General features: G+C 38.5%; 1 protein-coding gene across 2 annotated transcripts in view; it reads left to right on the forward strand.

The window, feature by feature from the left end:
- GALNT1 (polypeptide N-acetylgalactosaminyltransferase 1) overlaps positions 1-14,093 on the forward strand; it is a 128,217-nt gene that overhangs the window by 33,609 nt on the left and 80,515 nt on the right. The gene's annotated exons all lie outside the window — the stretch shown is intronic.

Genomic DNA, 14,093 nt, shown 5'->3' on the forward strand with positions numbered 1-14,093 from the left:
TGTGGCAGAAGTCAACAAACTGTAAAGCTCCAGATAGTAAATATTTTAGGCTTTGCAGGCCATACAGTCTTTGTTGCAGTTCCTCAGCTTTGGTGTTATAGTGCAAAAGCATCCATAAACCATTCATAAAGAAATAGAATGGGTGTGGTTGTGTTCGCATAAAATTTTGTTTATAAAAATAGCAATTTGCCAATCCTCTGCTCTATGGCACCAAAGAAAAGTTAGCTATTAATACAGCAATGTGGACAAATCGTAAAAACGTGTTGGAGTAAAAAGGTAGCAAAAGACTATTCTATTATGATTCCATTTCTGTAAACTCTGGAGGTAGATGATAAAGGCTACAGATTTATGGGTTTTATCACGATTACTGGGACTTGGCTGATTTTGAATTCCGGTCTTTAGAAATTCTGTGTGACTTTGGCCAAATTACCCAACCTTTTAAAGTGTCTGTTTTCTTATCTGTAAGGTGAAGAGCATAACAGTACCTAGCTCACTGCTCAGTGGGAGGCTTATGTAACATAGTGCCTCTGAGAGTGCTTAGCTCTCAGTAAGTGCAGTAGCCTTTGCTGTGCTTTCATTCTCCTTCTTTAACTTCTCTACCCCCATTAAAGGAAGGAGTAGTCTTTCTAGCTTTAGGAACTGTAGATTTTTTTTTTTTTTTTTTTTTTTTTTATCCGTAGCTTTCCACTACATATGGCTAATGGGATTAGTAGTAAGGTTTGAGTAGTGTTTCATTTCTTTTACTTAGCACAGTTTAGGAGACCCTCTGGTGTTTTTTAGTGTCATGTTTAAATCACCAAACTCCCTGCAGCTTGCTAAATATTGACAAAAACAGCTTCCAGTGTCACTTAACCTTCCTCTGTAGCATTTCGTCTTGTGGAGAACTCCTTTCTGAGAACTTGGTTCTTTTTTGGTTTTATGTGTCACTCTCCAGATTCTTCTTTGACCTCTTAGACCTTCCGGTTCTCTAAATGTGGATGTTCTGCTTACTCCTAAAACATGACTCTTGAGCTTCCTCAGCTGAAACATGAAGATAAAACCCACTTGAAAGGTTTGTTGTTAGTCTAAAATTTTCTCATGCACAGTCATCTATAGAGGAACCTTCTACCCATAGATTCTTTTATGCTGAGGTGGAGTCTTGTATGAAGACAGACAGAACTAATGAGTTCTATTAGTATAGAACTCTCTTCTATTTGAGAGTAGCAGGGATACATGGATGTAATGTACATGGCACATCGCAGGCAGTCTGACAGTTTTCTGCTCAGTCTTTTGTCTGTGGCTGCTATTCTCTGTGCCTTCTGTCTGACCACCTGGAATCCTTTATCACAGGTATTCATGGTGACTGTGTCCTCCCTAAGGACAGTGACATTGTCTAACTCTTTGCTCTCCCAGGGTCTAATAAAATGTGTGGCATATAGTAAGTGTGCATTATTAAATTGAAGTTAAGTGAATGAGTGTATTCATGCCTTGATTTTGTTCACAAAATGCTAATGTTTGCAGTATTTGGCCTGCCACAGTGGAATGTTAAATCCATTCGTAATTCTAACTTAGCTTTGAGCTATCTAGAACAAGCTTAAAAGTTATTTTTTTTTTTGTATTTCAAAAAATTCTAAATATATAAAAGAAATAGTAAAATGAATCTCCTTAAACCTGTATCCATCTTCCATATTCAACTAAGGTTAAGATTTGCCACATGTGCTTTACTTCTCAATCCCTGCTACTCCTGACCCCCAAGCCCAAGTATTTTAAAGTAATTCAAGACATCATGTCATTTTACCTGTAACATTCTTCAGTATGGATCTTTAATAATGAGAATGTTCTCAAATCTAGCCTTATTGCTGTTGTTACTCCTGATAAAACTAACATTAATTCCCTAATGTCATCTAATACCCAGTCAGATTTCCCCAGTGGTCTTTAAAATGTCTGAGTTGGTTTGTAGAGTCGAAAGTCAAACAAATCCACACGTTACGATTGGTCTTTGTGAAAAAACTCTTCTGTGGAGAAATAAAACGATACCTAATTTTTATTATTTCTCTCTCCTTCTCCTTTGCTCTTTTTAAAATAACTCTCCCTCCAGATTAAGGTTCTTTATCATAAAACCATAAACTTTGCTGTATCAGGTAACTCTTTCATCTTCTCCTTTAAGACTACTTTGCTGTTCTTTTTTTGGTAATCAAGCACTTCATGTATATAGGGCAGTACTACAGTTAACAGCACAGCAAAATGCAAAACTGAAAGTTATAGTTAAATTTAACTGTTCTCTGCAGTGGTGTTAGGACTTCTCATTAAAGCTGTAAAATTATTTTATATTCATTAAAAAGTATATGCTCTCGAGGCGCCAGGGTGGCTCATTTGGTTAAGCATCTGACTTCGGCTCAGGTCGTGATCTCACTATTCGTGAGTTTGAGCCCCGCGTTGGGCTCTGAGCTGACAGCTGGGAGCCTGGAGCCTGCTTCAGATTCTGTCTCCCTTTCCCTCTGCCCCTCCCCCGTTCACGCTCTGTCTCTCTCTGTCTCTTAAAACTGAATAAAAGTTGGGCGCCTGGGTGGTTTGGTCGGTTAAGCGTCCGACTTCCTCTCAGGTCATGATCTCACGGTCCGTGAGTTTGAGCCCTGCGTCGGGCTCTGTGCTGACAGCTCAGAGCCTGGAGCCTGTTTCAGATTCTGTGTCTCCCTCTCTCTCTGCTCCTCCCCTGTTCATGCTCTGTCTCTCTCTGTCTCGAAAATAAATAAACGTTAAAAAAAAAAATTTAAAAAAACTGAATAAAAGTTAAAAAAATTTTAAATAAAAAAATAAAAAGTATATGCTCTTTGATAATGCTTAAATGTATCTTAACTATTTTAATTATTTTTGAATTTATAGTTATAAGAAGGAAGCTAAATCCAGGCTGGAACATAGTAGGTATGTTTGAAAAACCCTGGTCATGTGTGAACTTAATTCTTAAATTCTCTAAAGCTAAAGTAGAGAAATGTCATCTGCAAAAAAAACCTATCTTAGTTACATTTTTATTAGTGATAAAAACATGTGCAACTGTGGAGTGTTAAGTAGGAAGCAAAGAGAACCCTAGTGTTCAGAGGTTTTAGCAGAATTGGGAGAATTCAGTGGAACTGAAAAAAATAATGCAGAAGAAGTGTTTTGAGCTATTGATGTGAATATAGCAGGATTCTTTCAGGGATTTTTTTTTCCAGTAATTTTCCTGTTAACTTTCTACTACATTCTTAAATGTAAACATACTGATCTCAGAGGTTGTTGTCTTGTTTTGTTTTGTTTCTTGGTTCTGAGATCAGGAAGCAAATCCTATTATCTGCCCCCAAAGGACTGAAAAAAATTCCAAGAAAAGGCACTTGGGATGCTAGGGCCTAGTATGGATCTCAGCTAGTGTCAGTGCAAAAGCCATCTGAGACTGGGGGAAAACCACATTGAGGGAGTGAGGTGGGGAATAGCTATTCACAGAAGCACAAGGCAGGGGGCCAGAAAGTTGAATAAAATCAGCAGCAGAGAATGCAGAACAACCACTAACGTTGTAAGCTAAGAAACAAATTTAAGTGGCATTAGAGAGAAACCAAATAAGTGAGAAATCAAATTAGGAAAAAAAACCCACGCAAAAACGAATGTACCAAATTGCTGACTAGGTAAGGAAAGAAAATGAAGGGTATGTTTTGCATTGTGTGGTACTTGTGGTAAGTCATGACCACTAGATTATCGTCTTTCTGTAACAGGCCAATAAGTACACAGGACTTTGTTGTTGTTTTCTTGTGTTCTTTTTCACGTGTTTACCTAAATATTTTAGACCATTATCTTGCACCAAAATCTAAAATCTACCTTCATTCCAAACTTGTGTTTTCATCTGGTCTGTTGAGCAAATTTAAAAAACTTTTAGATCTGAAAAGGTCACTTAAGTTAGTAACGTCACACAGTGTTTTGGATGAAGTAGTTCTGAAAAGAACCTTCCTGTTTGCAGTTGTAAGAGACAGCTAAATTTTATCTGAAGGTACCGTTGTCCTGTGATATTTTTGCTTCTCAGATGATCCAGTTGTGGAAGCAGAAAACTGTGGCACCAGCTCTGGGGAATGCATGGAGAAGGAAAAATAGGGAAAAGGGAATGACAACAGAGATTTCCATTTAGTCTGCAAATTGTTTTTGGTGTTTCTCATCCCTAGCCCAGCCAAGAGACTGTGGGATTGTTTTGTTATCCAAACTGGCGGTAGCAGTGCTGGTGGCAATAGCATAGTAGCGGTCTGCGCTCTCCAAGTGTGGTTGGCCCGTGTCTGTCGAATTCTTTATCCACTCTGGTTGGCCACCTCATAAAGTGTACATGTTGCCTTTGTAGTTTTTCTTGGTCTGTGGGCCAGCAGTTGTCTGTGGTTAACATTTGAGAATCTCTGTTTCAAATCTGAGGGATAAAAGATTTTTTTAATAAAAAATTAAAAACAGAGAAAAGTACAGTAGCACAATCTGCCTTATCTTCACACTTTCCCCCTGTTTTCTTCTGTGTCAGTTAGCCTAGCCATAGGTTTGGTTGCATTTAAAAGATCCCTGCAACCGTTCTTCCCCCTGGAAAAGGTGCTTTAAAAGGGACTTTTTTCCTCTCTGGCTGTGGCAGTTGTTTGGTTCAAGGACCGGACATCTCACTTCTGCTTTCCAGTCCTTACCTCGTAGCTTTCTTTTTTTCTCAAGGTCATCATCTCACAGTTACAGCTCCATCCTTCACGTCCCTATTCCAGGCATGAGAATAAATGAAGGAGTAAGGGCAAAGGGTCCCTGTCCCCATGAAGTCCTCATCCTTTCAGTATCTTTCCCATAGTCCCACCCAGTGATTGCTGATTTTATCTTGTTGGCTACCTTCAGCTTGCTGGCAGGCCAAGAGAGGTAAATTGCCACTGTTATTAATACAGCAGTTTGATGTATAAGACGGAAGAAGAAAATTGGTATTTGGTGAGAAACTAGCAGTCTGCCACAATTTAGATCTTTTGTATAAAAAAAGTTCCGGTATTATTGAAGCCCTTCCTTCCCTCCTCAGAAATACCCATAATGTGAATTTGGCATATTGTATTCCTTCATGTTATGCTGTTTTTACAATATATGTTTGTGTCCATGGGATGTTTTATTTTAATATGCTTTAAAACTGTGTATAAATGGAACATACTATACATACATTGCTTTTTTTATTCAACAGTGTTTACCAATATTGATGCACATGGTTCTAGTTTAATTGTAATTGCTATATATTATTCTGTCACAGTTTATTCATTCTCCTCTTGCTGTGCATCTAGGTTGTTACCCCCCCCCCCCCCCCCCCGCGCTTATAAACCATGCTGTAGTCTTTGTTCATGTCTCCTTGTAAGTATGTGAGAGAGAGTTTCTCCCGGGTATATACCTGAAGTGGAATTACTGAATAATGGGGTAGTGTTTTCTTCAGCTATTCTGGATAATGCCGGACTGCTCTCCAAAGTGGCTGTGCCAAATTACACTTGGAACAACATTGTATGAGTGTCCCATTTATTCCTTATTAACATTTGTGTTTTGCCAGTTTGATGAGGTCACGTTCATTTCTCTGAATACTATTGAAGTTGAGCATATTTTCATGTTCATTGGCTTTTTATGGTTCCTTACCTGTGATTTACCCATTACCATGACAATTTTCATTCCACTTTGTTGCTTGTTTTAAGTTGAAGCGTTTTTTTTTAAGTTTATTTATTTTTATGTATTAAAAAAAAATTTTTTTTTAAGTGTATTTATTTTGAGGCGGGGGGGGGGGGGAGCGGAGAGAGAGAATCCCAAGCAGGCTCCACGCTATCAGCACAGAGCCCAATGTGGGGCTCAATCACATGAACTGTGAGATCATGACCCGAGCTGAGATCAAGAGTTGGATGCTTAAGCAATTGAGCCACCCAGGTGCCCCTGTTTATTTATTTGAGAGAGAGAGAGAGAGAGAGAGAGAGAGAGAGAATATGAATGAATCCCAAGCAGGCTCCATGCTGTCAGCAGAGAGCCCACGTGGGGCTCTGTCTCCTGAATTAATGAGATCATGATCTGAGCCTAAACCAAGAGTTGGACTCTTAACTGACTGAGCCACCCAGGTGCCCTGTAGAAATTATTAATACATTCTGATATTAATCTTTTCTTATAATTTCTCTTGTGGATATTTCCCCCCTAGTCTTTGGTTTATCATTTAACTGTCTATGATGATGTCTTTGGTTATATTTAAAAAATTAATTTTCATGTAGTAGAAATTACTCACTTTTTCCTTTTATGGTTTGTGCTTTTGGGGATTATTTAAGAAATTCTTCATACCCAAAGATACAAAGATACTTGCTTATATTTTATTTAAAAATTTTAGAACTGTATATCCTCAAATCTTTAATTCACCTAGAATTAGGGGTTTTTTTTAATGATGTGAGGTGGGAGTTTTATTTTTACATGTGGATGAACATTTATTAAACAGTCTATCTTTTTCACACCGGTGTATAGTGACACCTGTCATGTATCAAGTTTGTATGATCATTTGGGTCCGATTCTGTACTCTTCATTCTCTTCTATGTTCTTTTAATCTGTCTCTGCCCATGTATCACACTGACTTAATTACTGCAGCTTGATATATGGTAGAGTTCTCTCATCCTGTTCAAACTTTTATTTGCTTCCATGGCTTTGCTCTCCCATGTGATTTTACCCTGCTTTTAAAGTTCTATATATAAAAAAAATTGTATTGAGATTTTGATTGGAACTGTATTAAATGTATAGATTAATATTGAGAGGATTTATTTCTTTAATAAACCATCCATATTTGAACATGCTATTTTTATTTTTTAAAGGGACTTTCTAAGCAATTTTCTAGTTATTATCGGCAAAAATAGTTTATTGAATTTTGCATGTTGAACTTGTATCCAGCAGGCTTGCCAAAAGTTCTCATTAGTTCTAAATGTCTTTATTTGCTTGGATTTCTCTATCATTTCTCTCTCTCTGTCTCTGTTTTTTTCTTCTGCTTTCCAGTTCTTAAATCTTTTGTTTCATATTCTTGTTTTACTCTTCTGGGTATGACTTCTAGTATGTCGTTGAGAGGAAGAAGTGATAGAAGACATTTTTATCCTTTTACTAACTTTAAAGAGAATGCTTCCAGGACTTTACCAGTAACTGTTTTGTTTACTGTAGATTTGGGGCAGATATCCTTTATCAGGTTAACAAAGTTTATTCTTCATTTCAGTCTCCTGGGATTTCTTTTGTTTGTTTTACATACCATGAATGGGTACTAGGTTGTACTATTTCATGTAAAATGTAAGTCCCTTGCAACTATGTAGTTCCACTTACTCCCACCTCTATTGTTTGCTCTAATTTTTGCATATATTACATCTTCATACTTACAGATCTGGTGTCACTTCCCTTCTGCCTGAAGAACTTCCTTTATATCATTGCATGTAGTGCAGGTCTGCAAGAGACGAGTTGTTTTGGCTTCTCTTTACCTGAAAATTGTTTTGCGTAATGAGAAGTCAACTGTTATTTTTTCCTCTGTATATAATATGTCTTTTTCCTCTGGCTGCTTTCAGGATTTTCTCTGTATCTTTAGTGTTCAGCACTTTTTTTTTTTTATTATAAGGTTTTTTTTTTTTTTTTAAGTTTATTCACTTATTTTGAGAGAAAAAGAGAGAGTATGAGTGAGGGAGAAGCAGAGAGGGAGGGAAAGAGGGAGAGAGAGAATCCCAGGCAGGCTCCACGCTGTCAGTACAGAGCCCGACTCAGGGCTTGAACCCACGAAACCACCCAGGTGCCCCTAGTGTTCAGCACTTTGAATATGATGTGCTGTAGTTGGGATTTTCCATGTATTTATCTTGCTTAGGGTTCACTGGACTTAGATTTGAAATTTTATGTTTTCTCCAAATTGTGTACATTTTCAGCTGTTATTTTTGCATATACTTTTCTGTATAATTTTCTATAGGATTTTTGTATAATCTCCTTTTGCGACTCTGATTTCATATATACTAAACTCTGTGATATTGTACCATAACTCACTGAAGCTCTGTTCACTAAAAGATTGTTCTTTCCTCTCAGATCTTCAGATTGGATCAGATTGGATACTTGCTTTTTTTTTTTTTTTTTTTTAGAGAGAGACTGGGCAGTGGAGTGGCAGAGAAGGCGGGGGGGGGGGGGGGGGAGAATCCTAAGCAGGCTCTTTGTTGTCAGTGCAGAGCCCAGTGTGGGGCCCGATCCCACAAACAGTGAGATCATGAACTGATCAGGAGTCAGACACTTCACCAACTGAGCCATCCACGTACCCCAGATACTTGCTTTTTGATGTATCTTTAAATTGACTGATCCTTTACAAGCATACCTCATTTTATTGCACTTTGCAGGTGCTGTGTTTTACACACTGAAGGTCTGTGGCAGCCCCGTGTTGAACAAGTGTATTGGCACCATTTTCCAATAGCATCTGTTCACTTTGCGTCTCTGGGTCGTATTTTGGTAATTCTTAAAGTATTTCAAACTTTTTCATTATATTATTATGTTTGTTATGGTGACCTTGAATTAGTGAGCTTTGATGTTCCGGGGTGCCATAAACTGTACTCATGGAAGACAGTGAACTTAGTTGGTAAATGTTGTGTGTGTTCTGACTGCTTCACCTCTCTCCCTTTCTGCGGGCCTCCCTATTCACCAAGACACAAAAGAAATTAAGTTAGGACAATTTTAACCCTACAGTGGCCTCTCAGTGTTCAAGTAAAAGGAAGCGTCACCTGTCTCTTACTTTAAATCAAAAGCTAGAAATGATTAAGCTTAGTGAGGAAGACATGTTGAAAACTGAGATAGGCTGAAAGCTAGGTGTATTCCACCAAACAGCCAAGTTGTGAATGCAAAGGCAGAGTCCTTGAAGGAAATTAAAAGTGCAACTCCAGTGGAGAATGAGAAGAAAGCCAAACACCCTTATTGCTGATACAGAGGAAGTTTTAGTGGTATGAATATTATGTCAGGCCAGCCACAACATTCCCTTAAGTCGGAGCCTAATCCAGAGCAAGACCCTAACTCTCTTCAATTCTGTGAAGGCTGAGAGAGGTGAGGAAGCTGCAGAAGAAAAGTTTGAGGCTGGCAGAGGTTCATGAGGTTTAAGGAAATAAGCCGTCTCTACAAAAGTACAAGGTGAAGCAGCAGGTACTGGTGTAGAAGCTGCAGCAGTTGATCCAGAAGATGTAGCGAAGCTAATGAAGGTGGCCACACCAAACAACCGATTTTCAGTGTAGATGAGACAGCCTTCTATTGAATGAGAATGCCATCTAGGAATTTTATAGCTAGAGAGAAGTCAGTGCCTGGTTTCAAAGCTTCAAAGGACAGCCTGACTACCTTATTGGGGGCTAACACAGCCGGTGACTTTAAGTTGAAACCAGTGTTCATTGACCATTCTGAAAATTCTAGGGCCGTTAAGAATTATGCTGAATCTGCCTGTGCTCTAGAAATGGAACAACAAAGCTTGGATGACAGCACATCTGTTTACAGCATGGTTTACTGAATATTTTAAGCCCACTGCTGAGACCTACTGCTCAGGAAAAAAAAACCTTTCAAAATATTACTGCTCATTGACAATGTGCCTGGTCACCCAAGAGCTCTGATGGAGATGTACAATGAGATTAATGTTGTTTTCATGTCTGCGACCACAACATCCATTTTTAGCTCATGGATCAAAGAATATTTTTTTACTTCTAAGTCTAATTATTTAAGAAATACGTTTTGGGGCACCTCGCTGACTCAGTCGGTTAAGCGTCTTGACTCTTTCTGCTCAGGTCATGATCTCTGGGTTCGTGAGATTGAGCCCTGTGTTGGGCTCTGTGCTGATGGTGTGGAGCCTGCTTGGGATACAGACTGTTTTAAATGTGTTTTTGTGATGTATAATTCTGTTTTCTCCTAAAGAGCGTTGATTCTTTCTTGTTCTAGCAGGCTGGCTGGACTTAAATTCCAAACTCTGTTTCTCCTGCATTGGGCAGTATACCTGATATCTTGCTCAGTTCTTTCATCCATTTTAGCTGTTGCTCTTTTGGGAGATCTCTGGAGTCTCCTGTGTTGTGTGTTCAGGGCTCAGCTAAGGATTGTGGCGGAGTTTACATATATTAACATATCTAGGATTTTCTTCCTCACTTTCCAATTGCTCTACTAGCCCCAGACTTCATTAGTTGTTGCCGAGAGCCAGTGAATGACTGTCCTCTAGTTTGACCTACTCTACGCTATGCAGGCTGGTATCTGCCCGTAGGCAAGTAGCAATATAAAGGCAAATCTCAGTTCTCCTATTTCAAGGATTGGCTTCTCTTTTCTGTCTTTTGGTTGCTATCCAGTGCTTCTCTAATTGCTTTAATTTCTTTTTTTAAATGTTTTTATTTGAATTACAGTTAGTTAACACACAGTGTAATATTAGTGTTATGTATACAATATAGTGATTCAACGCTTCTATACAACACGGGGTGCTCATCACAAGTGCAGTCCTTAATCCCCATAACTTATTTAACCTATCCAGTGCTTTTCAATAGTGGTTTTTACATTTTGGCCAGAGTTTATAATTGTTGTTTGTGGGAAGGTTAGTCCAGTATAAGCTATTTCACCTTTCTGTGTGTCTTTCACGCTTTCATTTTTTTTAAAGACTTTTTTAAGATCAGTTTTAGGTTTACAATAAAATTGAGGGGAAGGTATAGAGATTTCCCATATGCCTCCTGCCTTCACATGCTCATAGCTCCCCTGTTATCAGCATTACTCACCATAGTGGTACATGTTTTCGCCAAGGATAAACTTGCACTGACATATCATAACCACCCTAAGAGTTCACTTTTCGTGGTATACACTGTATGGGTTTGAACCAATGTATAAGGACATTATGTACAATAGACAGTATTTTCACTGCCTAAAAATCCTCTCTGATCTGCCTATCTCAACCCCCACCCCTGCAACCATCGATCTTTTTTTGTCTCCATAGTTTTGCTTTTTCTAGAATGTTATATAGTTGAGATCATACAGTACGTGATTGGTTTCTTTCACTTGGCAATATACATTTAAGATTCCTTCATGCCTTTTCATGGCTTGATAGCTCATATATATATATACATATATATATATATATTTATGTATATATATATATATATATTTATGTATATATATATATATATGTGTGTACGTGGGTATATATATACACACACACATATATGTGAGTGTGTTTATGTATGCGTGTATATATATGTGTATGTATATATATATATATATATATATATATATATATATAGTTTATTTTGAGAGAGAGCACGTGCATGCAAGGTAAGGGCAGAGAGAGGAGAGAGAGAGAATCCCTGACACAGGGCTTGATCCCATGAACCGTGAGTTCGTGACCTGAGCCAAAATCAAGAATTGGGTGCTTAACCGGCAGCCACCCAGTTGCCCCTCCTGTTTTATTTTTAATTGATTGATATTCTTTCTTTCAACTTTGGTTTTTAAGTTGTACATTCTGTTTTTACTTTACTAATTGTTACCTTTAAATTTTCAATAATGTTTAATCTTAAAACGTCTAAAATTAATCACCTATCTTTATCCTGTACCTGAACATAACAACCTTACAATGCTTTAATTTTAGCTACCTTTTTTCTTACACAGTATTGCTTTCTGGTTTTTCATTTATTTAACAAATGATGATTGAACTCTTATGTGCTAGGTATTATTCCAGATGTTATAGTAAAATCATTAAACAGAATTTCTACCCTCATGAAGTTTGTGACATAAGTAATAAATTAATCAATATATATTTTGCTGTAAATTAGTGTTTGGTGCTAGAATGGAAAGTAGAGCCTAAATGTCCATCAACTGATGAATGGATAAAGAAATTGTGGTTTATATACCCAATGGAGTACTATGTGGCAATGAGAAAGAATGAAATATGGCCCTTTGTAGCAACATGGATGGAACTGGAGAATGTGATGCTAAGTGAAATAAGCCATACAGAGAAAGACAGATACCATATGTTTTCACTCTTATGTGGATCCTGAGAAACTTAACAGAAACCCATGGGGGAGGGGAAGGGAAAAAAAAAAAAAGGTTAGAGTGGGAGAGAGCCAAAGCATAAGAGACTCTTAAAAACTGAGAACAAACTGAGGGTTGATGGGGGGTGGGAGGGAGAGGGGGTGGGTGATGGGTATTGAGGAGGGCACCTTTTGGGATGAGCACTGGGTGTTGTATGGAAACCAATTTGACAATAAATTTCATATATTAAAAAAAAAAAAAAGAATGGAAAGTAAAACATTAGAAAAGGATAAAGAATGACATTGGGGCAGAAATGCTTTATCGCATATTCCTTTCTGCTGTCTTCAGACATTTTATAAGATTTTTAGGGCTCAGGTGTGAAAAAGTAATTATCACGCTGGAGAAGCTTGCAGGCTAATGAGAGAGTCCCAGGAAGAAGACACAGATACGGGACCCACTGGCACACCAGGGGTGAATCTTTACACTTGGCAAATTTCCCAAGGAGGGTGTGTGGAGTGACAGTCAGCCTGGGGACAGATCCAAGGCAGAGTGGGAGGAACTAGTAAAGAAGACTGCAGAGGATGATCAGAAAAGGAGGAGAACAAGGAATGACCCCGGGAGACAAGAAAAGAAGATGTTTTAGATATTACGAATGATTTGGAGAAAGAGACCTGTTTTGGTAGTTAGAATACTAGAGTAACTTGATCAAACTGTTTCGCTGAAGCGAAGTCAGACCACACTGGGTTGAGGAGTTGAGAAATTAGAGAATAAAGACAACTTGCACAGAGATGATAATCTGGGGGAGGAGGGCAGATTATGGAGCCCAGGGCTATGGTTGGTGTTTGGGCAGAAATACAAACACCTTTGGAGAGTTTGGGGACTTCATAGCCAGAAAATAGGATGAGCCCCTGGCCTGGAGGAAGTTCCTGCCGGATCCTTCCCAAAAACTACTTCCCACTATCTGAGGGGTTTGTCGTTGTTGATGGTGGCCGTGTTCTATTTCCTAGTGTCTTGAGTTCATGGTTGGAGGAAAGGTGTACATTTTCTGAAACTGCAGTGTTCTGAGGTAATGACTTGGCATTTGTATAAAAGGGATAAAAACATGGGAACACTATGGTCAACATTGCTCTTCGAACTCCTTAGCTTGCCAATCAAGATTTTTCTTGTTCTGAACATACTCTTTCAGCCATGTCTTCCAGTTTTTCTTTGCTGTCCCCTAGACATCCCCTGCATTTTCCTGCCTCTCTTATTTTAGCTCAGACCGTTTTGTCTCCTTGAAATATCCTTTTTCCCTTTCCTAACTCAAACTGGTTCCTCCATCATTCTCCCCCACCAGTTTCTCTCCTTTGTGCACTACAGCCCCTTGTGACGTGGGACCTGTTGCAAATATGTAAAAGCATTTTATAAACCGTGAAGCGCCACGCAGACTTACCTTGTTCTCTCTCCCCCGTGAACTGCAAGCTCATTGAGGACAGGCACTGAGCCTTTTTCATATTCATATGCATCAGACTACTTATGTGCCTTACACATATTTGATATTTATTAAAGTTTGAATAAATTAGGGATATGTGAGTCTGTGGTAGATTAAATAATGCTGTGTCTAAGATGGGCATGTTATACACCAAGTTCTGTTTTGTAGCTGTTAAATTTATGCTAAAATTCTGCTTCTTTGCAGTCTCCTGTAAAAGTAGACTCCTTAATTTGGACCCTTCACTGATTCGCATCTTGTTTTTTTCTTCATAGCATACATACCTGTGTAAATCAATAACTGTAGGTTGCGGCGTGGTGTATTGGGATGCTTTCAACTGTAGTAGCAGAGTATCCGGTTAAACAATGAGGGTTTTATCATCTCGGGTAACAGTAAGTCCAGACATAGATTTCAGGGTTGGTCTGTTCAGTGGCTCTGTGATATTGTCAGGTTCCTATGTGCTTTCCGTATTTTAACTTTGTCACCCTAAACATGTTGATGTTGGCTTCCCTCATGAGTCAAGATGGCTGCTATAAATACACTTCTAAATATACTATACACACAATATCCAAAGGTAGAAAAGTATAGTTTCTCCTTCAACATCTTTGAGAGAGGATAACTTTTCCTGAATGCACCCAACAGATTTCCTCTCAGG

This window comes from Panthera onca, chromosome D3, assembly GCF_046562875.1.
Source record: "Panthera onca isolate mPanOnc1 chromosome D3, mPanOnc1 haplotype 2, whole genome shotgun sequence".
Taxonomy (NCBI): Eukaryota; Metazoa; Chordata; class Mammalia; order Carnivora; family Felidae; genus Panthera; species Panthera onca.